Consider the following 13,335-nt stretch of genomic DNA (forward strand, 5'->3'; position numbering starts at 1 on the left):
ATAGGCATATATTAAATAAACTTGTTTTAGCACAAAATTTGTAAGTTTCATATACTTTGCACAATAAATTGAGAAAAATATTTAATCCTTGCTTTGATAAATAAATAATTTGGTGAAATAATTATTTTTCTTTTAAAGTTTAATTAATTGATATAACAATATTTATCTTTGATTTTTAATTGATTGTATCGTGGTCTCAAATATATCTTGGAAAATACCATTTATCCCTTTAACTAATAAAAAAATCATCAATTCTTGGAAGAAGGTGCTTATTCTTCACTATGGCTATATTGAGCTACCTAAAGTCAATGCATATCCTCAAGGTCTCTATAACATAGCCCCTTACCACCAATAGACCTCACTAATAGTAGAAGGGGGAAATTACTATGCTAACCCAACCTCCATAGATCAGTTATGGAAATGGCATGTAAATTTCTTAACCTTTTTCAAACTTTTCAAACCTCAAAATAAACAATGACATTGCATTCATCTCATCAAGACATTTCTGGTGATATAAAATTTATCTTAATCCAACTTCTAGATTGAAATATATGGTCATTCAAAGTTTTGCAACAACCTCCTACCTTGTCACTAGGAATTTCCATGTGGCACCCACATGGACACCACGTGGCATTCCATGTCACTTCCAGGTCATCTCCATGTGGTTGCCACTATGTATATGTCACTTCACCATGTACATACCCCCTATTTTGTTTAGGAATATAGTAACAACACCGGGTTAAAAGTTCATGTAATAAAGGATAATAAAGGCAAAATAAGACCAAGGTCATCGAGCATGTATTACAAGTTGAATGTTCGAAAAAACTCTATAGTGGCATCACTTGTTTATTATGGCTAAGGAAATTGGCAAAGACATTGATAAAAGAAAAGAGACATTAATTGGAATGTATTAATGAAAATAAAGGAAAATAGGATAAAATGAAGGTGAAGGGTCATCAACTTGCATGAGAGTGAAAAATGAATAAATAAGACGCCTAAATGGTAAAAAGGCTTCTAAGGATGAGTTCACATTTTTTGTTAGTTCAATTTTGAGCTCTCTTCTATTCTCTCATACTCTTGCACAATAGAGAATTCTTGGAGCACTCTAGCATTGTAGAAATAAAGGCAAAGGAAGGACAATAAAGGAAAAGAAAGGACAAGGAAATCAAAGGACAAGCAAGGAAGGTTTGATCAAGTAGCTTCAATAGGAGGATTTTGCATGTAACAGGTTGCATGTGATATCTCCTAGATGAGGTGAGAATGCATGGTACATGCATTTGTTGTAATTGACATGGATTTTTCCACGTTTGATAGTTTCTTTAGCCTTGCCTTGCAATTTCCTGGATATTCATGGTGTGATGGGATTCGTTTTTTGTTGAACTTTGGATTGACGGAAGGTTTTGGAACTGGATGATGTGGTATCAAGAAAATTCCCAAGGGTTGGGGGTGGAGAAGGTTTTCTCCAGGAAACCCACGACAGGTGGGTGGAGACAGGAAAATTCCTCAAGGTAATGGTGAAGAAATTCTTAGGCATACAAGCTTGTTTTTCCTTTTTGATCTCTTGATAGGTTTTGGTGAGATCGTGGTAGCTTGAGGGTGGAGGTGGTTTAATCTCCAGGAAGCCTTGGCTGTTTATGTCTCGATATCCCACATTCATGCTCAGAATATGACACATAGGTCATTGGCTAAAAGAAAGATTTGGTTCGGCCCAATCTATGGTTGGGTCATACATGGAAGTCCCTGAGTTGGTTGGATTTTGCATAAGTCAATAATATCTATTTTCCATTTTGATTCATGAGCACTTGTACTTGTTATTATGTTGTTTCTATGGTTTTTATGTCATGGTTAATAATATAGTTATATGTTGGTTATAAGAAGGGATTTGTAATGTGCTCTAACTATGACTTGTTCAGGATTTGATATGCATATGAATGGTTTATGAATGCATGGACTAACAAGTGTTATTATAACTAATATGAGAGGGAACTAGACCTTATTGATGATTATCAGTTGGACCATAAACTCTTAAGATCAAATATGCATTCAAGACCTATAACTCACATGTTCACCATATGTTTGATGAAATGATAAATGAAATGAAATGTCATTTATCATTCTGAGAAGTTATAAAGAGTTATCGGTAGTGGCCTGGAGGCTAGTCTGGAAAGGTGGCTTAGATCTCAGGACCGCACCCTCTGAACTAAAAATTTTGGGCTATAATTGCAGGGAAGGATGCTTGTGCATGTAGTTGGAAGCCTATAACCACAACCTTTCCTTGTCACACATGCATTTGTGGGCCCAGATCAGTGAAAAGGAAATCTAGCTTAGGATTTGGTCACTTGGGGTAGTTCTTTGGCCCCTGAGTGTCATGTAAGCCCTAGGGAATCTTTGTGAGTTGTTAATTGTCAACCTCACTTCCATAACTAAATCTTGGAGGTTGGGTCATGTCATAGTAACTATTCATCTCATGTTTACTCGGGTAGTCTAGTTAAATTGGATAAATGTGGGAGGAGGAAGTTACAAATTGTTATCAGAGCATGGTTCAAATTCTTCGACTTAGTTGGATAAATGCATGTTGTTATTCATGCATTGTCATGTTTATGGTTATCATGCATGAGGTCATTCTATGCAGTTAGTATTATCATGCATGTTGTCGACATAATGATATGATCATGTATGTGTGTGTGTGTGTGTGTGTTTCATGCTAATCTGGATTAATTTTGTAGATGAGATAGCCTCCCCTGAACTTAACTAAGGTATGTTGATTATGTTTATATTTGGTTATCTGATGTGGTATGTTTGTAAGAAGAAGAAGAGGACCAAATATGACTAGCATAATGGTGGATTAGAGTTCACATGAATCTCCTTATAGATCAAATGAGCATCTAAGAGATGAGTACTCTCCTGACATAGCAGATACCTTGAGAAGTCTAAGGGCATAAATCAAAAGTTGTAAGGAAGATAATGACAAGATCATTTCATTGCAAGAGAGACTTTCCAAGGAACAGGAAAAGTAAGCAACGGTCAATGTAGCGATCCTTTATATTTTGTTAGATTTGCAGAGACATGGACAAGCATGAATCATTTATGGACAGGAGGACAATACTAATGGGGCATATGGTAGCAGATCTCAATCAGGGAACAAGTTGAAATGGGATGACAAATTCAGAGATGGTAGGTTCCTAGATACACCTAATAGGAGAGGCAGTCGTTATCGGTTCTATTCTAGTTCTGGTTTAGATAGGTATCATGCTCATCATCGCTATCATCCTTATAAGAGGATTGAGAGGGGATACTTGTTGGATGAGTTCAATAAAGCCAAGCCTCCTACCTTTGATGGAGAACAAAATAAAATGGAAGATGGAGAGGCATGATTGCTTGGGATGAAGAAGTTTTTCGAGCTGCGTGATTATATAGAAAACATGAAAGCTAGAATAGCTATTTTCAATCTCAAGGGAAGGACAAACATCTAGTGGGAAGATGCGAAGCGTTTCAGAGGCATCGGGATAGAGGAGGTTATTTTCCATGAATTTAAAAGACTCTTCTAAAATAAGTACATGTCAGAGAGATACTATGATGGTAAGGCTAAGGATTTCTACGAGTTGAAGATGGGATCTATGATAGACGAGGTGTACGCGAATAAGTTTATCATATTGTTGAGGTATGTGCCTTACCTCAAGGATGAGAAGATGAAAGTTCAAATATTCATTAGTGGACTTCCATTAGCATTTAAGGATCAGATTAAGTATGATGAGCATCAGTCGTTGGAGCAAGTCATTGGGAAGTTGAAGCACTGCTATGAGAAGTCAAAGTGCAAGACTAAGCCTAACCATGATTGGAAAGGGAATGACAAGACTAAAGTAAAGTGACCACCGAAGCGAGAAATACCTCAGGATGCAGGTGAGAAGGAAAATTTTTCTCCTTATAAGAAGTTCAGCTCAGCAAAGAAGGGACATGGACCTCTGCCTGGAGAGCAGTATAATAAATGTAGTGGCAGGGACTCATTTTAGTTTTGGATTTGTGGAAAATATCATCGCAAGGAGGATTGTCCATTGTATCAAGGTGGTAGACCTCAAATCTACAGTGCTCAAGAGGTGCAGACAATTATGGATGTGAGCTAGAGCATTCCTCATATCTATGAAAAATTTGATAACAAGTAGGTGGATCACCAGGCATCCATTATTAAGATGGAAGGTAAGATTTGTGATCAAGTTGTTTCCTTTTAACTGACATTGGATATTAATTATAATTATGTTAATATTGACCCGGTAGATAAGTATGGTTTCAGAAAAGAAGTGCATGGAAATTCTTGGTAGGTGTAGTTGACTACATGTAATAAGAAAAGAGTTCATCCTTGGGTGAGAGCTTGTGCATTTCAGCTCAATGATTTTTCTACATCGGCACATCTAAATGTGCTTCCATTAGGATGATACAATGTTATTTTGGGTATGGATTGGTTGTACATTCATAGGACCAAGGTAGATTTTTATGAGAAAGCTATTGAGTGCTTGGATGATGATGGGGAGAAGAGAATATTGTAGAGAAAGAAGAAGCCTGCATCATTAAGAATGGTTACAACTATCTAGGAAAATTTTAGTTTAAGGAAAGGTTGTGTATTGTTTGAAGTGCATGTTTCTAGTGAAAAAGGTGATGATGTTGAGGATGTGGATGTCTTGAAGAGGTATATGGTTTTGCAGAAATTTCATGATCTATTTCCAACAGAGATTTTAGATTTTCCTCCTCATAGGTAAGTGGATTTCTCTATTGAGTTGGTACCAAGAGCAACACCAACATCAAAGGTACCTTACAGGATGAGCACTCCATAGTTAGTGGAACTAAATTTGTAGTTGAAGGAAATGCTTGAAAATGGATACATAAGGGCAAGTGTATTGCCTTGCGGTGCACCAGTTATTTTTGTGGAGAAGAAGGATAGTAATATTAGGTTGTGCATTGATTACTGACAACTAAAATAGGTGAAAATCAAGCACAAATATATGTTATCGAGGATCGATGATTTATTTGATTAGTTGAAGGGAGAAACATTATTCTTGAAGATTTATTTGAGATCAGGATATCATCAAGTACACATTAAAGAAGAGGACATTACAAGACTGCTTTCCAGACTAGGTGTGGGCATTATGAGTTTGTTGTGGTTCCTTTTCGTTTGACTAATGCTCCAAATACTTTGATGTGTTTTATGAATAACGTGTTTCTTATTTATTTGGACAAGTTTTTGATAGTATTCATTGATGATATATTGATATATTTGAATAATGAAGAAGACCATGCAGAACACCTAGCAGTTGTATTAAAATTATTGAGGGAACATCAATTGTATGCCAATATTAGTGAGTTCAGTTTGTTTCAGAAAAAAACTTCATTACTTTGGACATGTTGTTTCCAAGGAAGGTATAGCAATGGAATGGAAAAAAATAGATCTATCACGGAATGGAAAACTCCTAGGAATGTGGATGATGTCAGATCATTCACGGGATTAGTAGGTTATTATAGGAGGTTATGTTGTATCTTTGAGATGATAATGGTCAGCTATCATGCCAGGGCATCTAAGATATTTGTTTTGGGGGGTTTTGTTTTAATTTTGGAGGACCAATGTATGAAACATATTTAAAACATTGATGCATACCATTTTTGAATAATACTAATATTTAAAAAATGGGTTGCTATTAGAATCCACACAATGATTTAGCTTTTCTGGTGATGAGCGGAAATAGAAAGATGATATGACTATTACAGTTTTCAAATAGAAAATTAAATAACCATAAGTAAGAAAACCTTCAAACAATGTTCAAAAAGTTTGATAGAATATGCCAAAGATTACAAATATACTGACGATTTTATGATTTAGAGGGAATTACTTAAACAAACAGTTTCTTAGAATTCATTCTCTTTAAAGATGATCACTTCAAAAAGTTTATAGGAGCAATTGAGACTCAACTACTCCTACCTGGTTATCTTTGTAAAACTTAAGAATATTAAGAAAACACAGTGAATGAAAACTGGAAAAACTTACAAGGAATATGAAACTGTATGAATGAAAATTCAAAATCCTTTGCTTTTCTATTAATGATTCAGAAAAAGTTGATTACATTTAGTGCTTACAAATGTTTCTTCAAAGGTGCAACCCTTTATAACTCGTGAAAGAGAGTTATTTATACAATTTTAGAGCTAATAAAGTATGTTAAACAAATTTACAAAAATAGATTAATATAAAATCAGGAAATGAACTCATAGTCGATCTGTCACTATTTTGGTGTTGAACTATTGATGATTGTTACTCAAAACTCCGAATTTTGCTAAGTTGTTGATGACTGTTCCTAAGAATGTTGAATGTTGTTGATCCTCCTTTTAGTCAAGTAAATCATCTAACTGTTCACAACATTTCTTATCTGGGATAGATAACTTATTTACCCTTCTATAAACCTCATCCATTTCTGTATATTTAGTAAAAGTGGGTTTTACTAAAAATATATGTCTGATTTCATTTACGATGAAAAAGGAATATTTGAGTGCATTTAGGTTTCAAACTGAAGCTGCACTAGTCTTGACCTCTGTAATCTTGTAGAAATAATCTTCAATAGGCATCAACTTATCATTTATCACAAATAAGGAAGGCAACCCCTTGCTGGTTAAGGGTTCTAGCTTGCTGAAAAAACGTTGGACTATGACATTAACACTGTTGGATTTTTCCTCCAACTGAAGAATGGGATTTTTCTTTCTAGTAACCTTCTTCACTTCCAGTATGGTTGTTGTCTTGTCATCAACACCCAACTCTTGAAGCTCATAGCTATCTTTAGAATTCAGAAACTTGATTATATCAGTAGTTATTTCTGGTTTGTCCTCAAGTTGATTTGAGATAGTTTCAATAGCTTCTTGAGCTTTTTCCAACAATTCCTTTTGATCAAAAATTATTTTGATATAAGGCCAGATACCTTTGATTGATTCAATGATCTCTTCCCATATAATTTCCTTTACCAAACCTAGTGTATTTATGGGGTAAGAGTCTTTGACTTCTTTATGCAATACCTCAATTTGACCTTTTGCCTTCTGCAACTCAGCTGCATGTGAAATGTCTGCAACTGCACTCATGTGTTTTAGTGTCTTCAACTGATCCTGCAATTTCTTGATTTCTTCTGTCTAAATAGATTGGTTATGAACAGCTTCAACAAGCTATTCAGCTCCTATTGTACTTGTGGTTGCTACTATAGTTATAGAGACTATTGTAAGAGGAACTATATCCATTAGAATATTGGCATTCTTCACAACTTCCTCTTTATCTTTGAAAATATTTTCCATTTGTTCCTCCATCTATTTTATTTGCGGATTTTGTTCCATGATGAGCTTTATCATGTCATATTTTTGAGTCTTGGTTTATTCAATTTCTTTATTCATTGGATCCTCTGAAGCTGGCAACTTGAGCTACTTCCTTAATGTTGAAATCTTAGTATTTTTCTTCTTGACAATTTCTTTTGCTGCCTTTATATCAGAGGGATCATATCCCATCTTCAACACCAAATCTTCCAAAGCTTTGATCTTGGTGTCTTTTTCGAATGATGAAACCTTCTCAAGCTTGAGCTGTGATTGTGTATTAGCCAAGGTAACCTGCATCTTTGACAAACTCATGGAAGTGTTAGTTAAAGTGGAAGTAATCATTTGGCCAGTCTGTTTGTGCATCTCAATTTGGCCAATTGGATGTACATATTTAACATTGAATTCAAAAGAGGTTTGCTTCTAGTAATGTGCAATAGTTCTGTGCTATGGAATCTAAGCTTATAAGAAAACCATCTACATTTTACCTTTCTCAAAGTCAAATATTGAAAGAAGTCTAGCTCGAGAACTGGAAGAATGTTTCCAAAATTGAGTATAAGTATTCAATTTTAATTCCTCATTCTTCTTCTCAATTTCATTAAAAACATGAAAAATGCCATCTTCATTATCCTTCTAACTGCCTTCACTAATCTGAATCACCTATTGTTCTTGGGATGTGGTGGAATGAGTGGGAGACTAAGTAGACTATCCACCAGATTGTGTGAAAAGAGATGTTTCTCCAAGTCCATCAAATGTTGGTTTCTGCACCTCAATAGTTGCACTGACCTTCAAATAAAGCCTAGGTCTCTTCTTTCTATGTACAATTCTAAAACCTTGACTTGATGCTTCAGCTGTAGGGGATGATTGTTCTTCCCTTCCTTGTTTGGTTGTCTTTTCCTGTGCAAGTGGAGTTTGTATATTTGAAGTAGAAATTTCCCATTATTCAGCTTGTTGAAGGGTATTCTCCTTCCATTGACTAATTTTTGTATTGCTCAATTTTAGGTCTGGCAGCGTGATGATATGGAGTAAACTTATTTTCAACTCTGAGTCTAGAAATCACTCCCATTGGGTCATAAGACCAAGTGAAGTTGAGGCCAAACTTCATCTCCTTCAGTAACATGTTTGCTTCTTCTCCTACTGCTCTAGTGTTACAGATGAATGGACCAACCTAAGCCTTTAGCTTAAACTGTGATTTCTTCTTTGTAGCCACAAAATGTACTTCATCTGCACTAAGCCTCTGCCTAATGTATTATAATGCAAAAAATCTCATAGGGAGGTACTTAGGAAGCTTATAAGGTCGAAGTTCATAGCCAAAGACTCTAATCTCTGTATAGTTTTGGTAAAGATACCAATATCATGTGGTGGCTTGATCAACTAACTGTAAAATTTTTATAATTTCATCATTAACTCTTGGTTCTGGAGTGCTTCTCATAAGATTAATGGCTGGATGAACAAACAATTCTATGAATTGTTTATATGAAAAATCTTATTTCTCCTTCATTCCCATAGAAGTCCAAAAGATCACTGATTGTTGGTTGCCTTCTTCATCTAGCTTCTGCAAAGTGAATGGAAACTTGAAAATACATAAAAAGATATACAAGTACTGAAGCATACTTGAATACCTCTTCAGTATTGAACTGGACAAATTTTTCATGAATGGTCTCAGCTAGAATTGACTAAAGTTAAAACGAACAGTGGGTTTGGAACTAGAAGAAAATATAGACAAGAAACCAATCATGGATTCATCTACATGTTGATCAGAATAGTACCCAATAAGGTAAGAGATAATGGTGGTAATTTGCTTGGTTTTGTCTAGGAATATAGATGAATCATAGGGAGAGTTTCTTTTGGGCAGAGGGCTATCTACAGCTAGGAAAAGTTCTAGAGTTTGAGCTCTTTTAGTGAAATCTAGCTTTTGATAGGCTTTTGTTAGTATTTCATGAAAAAACGATGGGTTGGCATAATAGTTGGGGCCTGCAACATCTGTTCAATGGACTGAACATTTATGGAGCACAGGATTTCTCCCATAGGTGAGATAATAGCTCTTTGAGTGGGGTCATAAGAGGCATGACATTTTATGACAAATTCAAGTGCTCTATGTATCTAAGGGAAGATGTAATGAGGAAGGTGGTAGTCCCAAAGTCATATTTCATCCATTTGATCAAATAATTGGTCCTCCATCTAGCAATAGATCTTAAACAAATCAAATTCAGACAAAGACTTATGGATTTTACAGTCTCTATCAACCAGGGGAGTCTGATGGAATTAATATTATGGATGAATGAGAGGATTTGGAATTTCTTAAACTTCCTACCCTTTAGGAGGCATTCTGTTAATTGAATTGAAAGCTGAAAGTGAAAGAAATGGGAAGAATTGAGTTGAAACACAGTGATAACAGAACAACAATATAACTAAAAATAGATTAAATGGACCTGCATGTTGGCTTGCTTATGAACATAATGGAAAATTCGGTTGAATGGTGAATTTTTCATTTTGGCTGCAAGCTACAAGTATCCTATGATCAATCAAGTTACGGAAATGCATTGTGTAACCGTTTATTATGGAAGAACAAGTTTATAAGGCATAAAAATGGAGTGGGTCCATTAATAAACGACTCAATTGGCATTAATTTCTCAATGGGACTGAGAAACAGATCTATGGAATATTTATTTGAAGGGGTCAAGAATTAAATGGATAACAGGAACACAGGTGGAAGCTGATTGGATAGAGGAAGAGACACGGGAGTGGAGGTGATGGAGTGGACTGAAAACCGTGTTCGGGAGTAAGTGCGGGTGGTAAGTGGTTTGGTATTTTAAGTCTCGAATAACTAGGAGCGGGAGTTGGCAGTTTTGGAGGGCGGTTTCGAAAACCACCGACTCTAGACCCCCTCACTTATAACATTCAGATGGAAAGGGAGGGCCGAGGAGCAATAAGGGTCATTGGATCGGAGGGAGATGCACGGGATGGAAAGAAAATGAATGAGGTTTAATGAAGTGATGCGGAAAGTGATGGTGGGGTCAAAAAGTTATAATGAATGTGACAGATGTGGGGCTTCTCGACGAATGAATGGATAAAGTGTAAATATTACAACATAACATTGAGATTTAGCAAACAATGGTTAATTTAGACCATTCATTATATGTGCATGTATCCAATTTTCTAACTTGGGATAAAAATCCTATCATGCTCGAATTTCATTTTATTTCTCTACCTACCCTTAACTTTCCTAACATTTTTACAATCTTAGTCACCCGAGTGCATTTGGACTAGTATCTCAACATTTTCCTTTTAATGATTAATCTACTTCTATCCCTTATTGCTTCCATTGGCTTAGATTAAATTGTTGAGCCAATTTTATATGCTACCTATCAACAAACAATTTAAATCTAATCCAATCATGATTAAACTATACAATTGGATTGTATGAACTAGTGTGGCATTTGAACAATCTACTCACAACTTTTATTTGCAAAAATAAAATTGACTAAGAGTAGTGACATTTGGATTTGCAACACTTTCATAATTTATTGCTTTTTCTTTTCTTTCTAATCTAACATTTTATTTTCTGTGCCTTCCTTTTTTAGCGCATCTATTCTAAAATTTTATTTGATATGGACTTATTCATCAAAATATCCCTAACATCTTTTGTCTCTTTATTGTTTTGGTCCATATCCTAATTTAACATTTTCTCAAAATATATTTTTTTAAATGCAAACTTACCAAAACCAAAAATTGCTACAACATCAGCTCCATCTAGTGACTGCTTTCTCCTGTAAAATGCAGAGAACCTGTAGATCCATGTGCCTTCTCCTCGGGCTACGGAGTCTTAGCTGTGAAAAAATCACACTGATAGTTTGAAAAATTAAAATCAACTGGACTTTTTACAATGGTAGTAGTGAAATCTACTTCAACTTCTCAGTACTGAACGTAATGCTTGAGAAACCTTCCATTAATAGGATAAGTGGAATATAGTCCCTCTAGATTTTGTAGCACAAAAGTGTTGTTTCCCTTTACTTCAGCAATAGCTAAAGGTCCAAACCATAGGTTGTCAAACTTGCCATGTTTTCCCTTCTCTTCTCTTGTAGAATCCCATCTTAGAACTAGATAACCCTCCTTGAAGTCCCTTTCCCTGGCTCTTTTGTCAAACAGGATCTTCATCTTATTCTGATACATTTTCAATTTATATTGAACTTCATCTTTTTTCTCATTTAGTTCAATAATTTGATTTATCCTCCTTGAAAAATTATCAGGTTCATGAGTTGAATCCTACAAAAACTTCAAATAGGGAAGACCAAGTTGGTAGGGAAAACTGCATCTTTCCCATAAACTAACTAAAAAGGAGATTTTACAGTAGATCTCTTTGGATTAATTTGGTTAGCCCATACTGCATAAATTAGATGAGTGTCCCATCTCTTTTTATGATCTTCTAAAGTCTTTTTGATAACCTTTACCAAAATTTTATTCGATGATTCTGAAAGACCATTACCTTGAGGATAATATGTAGTTGAATGATGTAGCAAAATCTGATATTTCTGGCAAAACTCAATCATTTTAACACTGTAAAATGTTGTGGCATTATCAGTAACAATCTGGGTTGGACAACTAAACCTAAATAAGATGTTTTCTTCAATGAATTTGATTACTACTGAATCAGTAGCATTTCTTACTAGAATTGCTTCCACCCATTTATTAAAGTAGTATGTTGCAGTGAGGATCCATCTATGTTGATTGCTTGAAGTAGGATGAATCTCTCCAATAAAATCTAATTCCCATTGGAGAAAAGGTGTTGAGACTATTGTAGGGATTAGTGGAAGAGCTGTTATTTTTTGCTTACCAGAAAACATCTGACAAGGAACACAACTTTTGACTTTTGCTCCTACTTGTAAGAAAAAAGTTGGCCAATAAAATCCTACCCTTAATATCTTATATCATGTTTCTCTCCAAGAATAATGTCCTCCACAAATTCCTGTATGAAACTGATCAATGATCCCTTTAGTCTCTGATTCTGTTAAACATAATAAAAATATATTTAGTGGGTCCTTCCAGTATAAATTTGCATTTATGATACAGTACTTCACTTCTTTCAATTTGAGAGTTTTACATTGAATTTTGAAGAATGATGCCGGAAACTCAAAATGAATCAAGAAATTTACAATATCTTGATACCAATTTGACAAAAGAAATTTCTCATCAATGTGTAGAGAAATGGTCTGATCTGAAGGTAAAGGTTCTTGTGGATTCTTTTCTTCAGGATGCTGGGAAGGTTCTTGTGGATTCTCCCCTTCTGCATAAACAAAAGGTTCTTGTGGATTCTTCTTGTTTGAACTTTGGGGAGGTTCTAGTGAATTCTCCCCTTGTATTTCCCAATCAGAATTGATGCCCAACACTTTACAGTTGGATTCAGCTAGAAGCTTCGCTAATGCTTGACCCTTTACTAGCTTTGTAGTTTTGATAATTAGATCAAACTCTAGTATTTGAGTGATCCATCTACCTCTCTTCCCATCAGTGCCTGGTTGAGTTAAAACAATTTTTACAACACTGTTAGGAACATAAGCTATAATAGGTGAATGTAGGACATACATCCTGAATGATTTGAGGGCCTATATAAGGGCATAGGCTTGTTTCTCAATTATGTCATACTTAAGTTTAGTATCCCTCATAACCTTACTAAAAAAGGCTATAGGTTGCTCATGGGAATCTTCATTATTTTGTAATAAAACAACAGTAAGGGTTGTTTTAGAGGCAAAAAAAAAGATATTGAATGGTTTCGTATAATCAGGACTGACCAAGGTTGGAGCTCCAGAGATAGCTTTCTTGATCTGATCAAATGCATGGCTGGAAGAGACAATCCATTTAACTTCATGATCCTTTCTGAGCATATTAGTTATTTCTTTTACAATTTCAACATAATTCGGAATGAATCTTCTTAAAAAATTAATCTTTCCTGGAAAATATTGAATCTCTTTCTTATTTCTAGGTAATGGTAGTGTTTTTATGGTAGATACATGT

This window comes from Pinus tabuliformis, chromosome Q (assembly GCF_031772625.1).
Source record: "Pinus tabuliformis cultivar Carrire ecotype Pingquan chromosome Q, CPIR1, whole genome shotgun sequence".
In the NCBI taxonomy this organism is placed as follows: Eukaryota; Viridiplantae; Streptophyta; class Pinopsida; order Pinales; family Pinaceae; genus Pinus; species Pinus tabuliformis.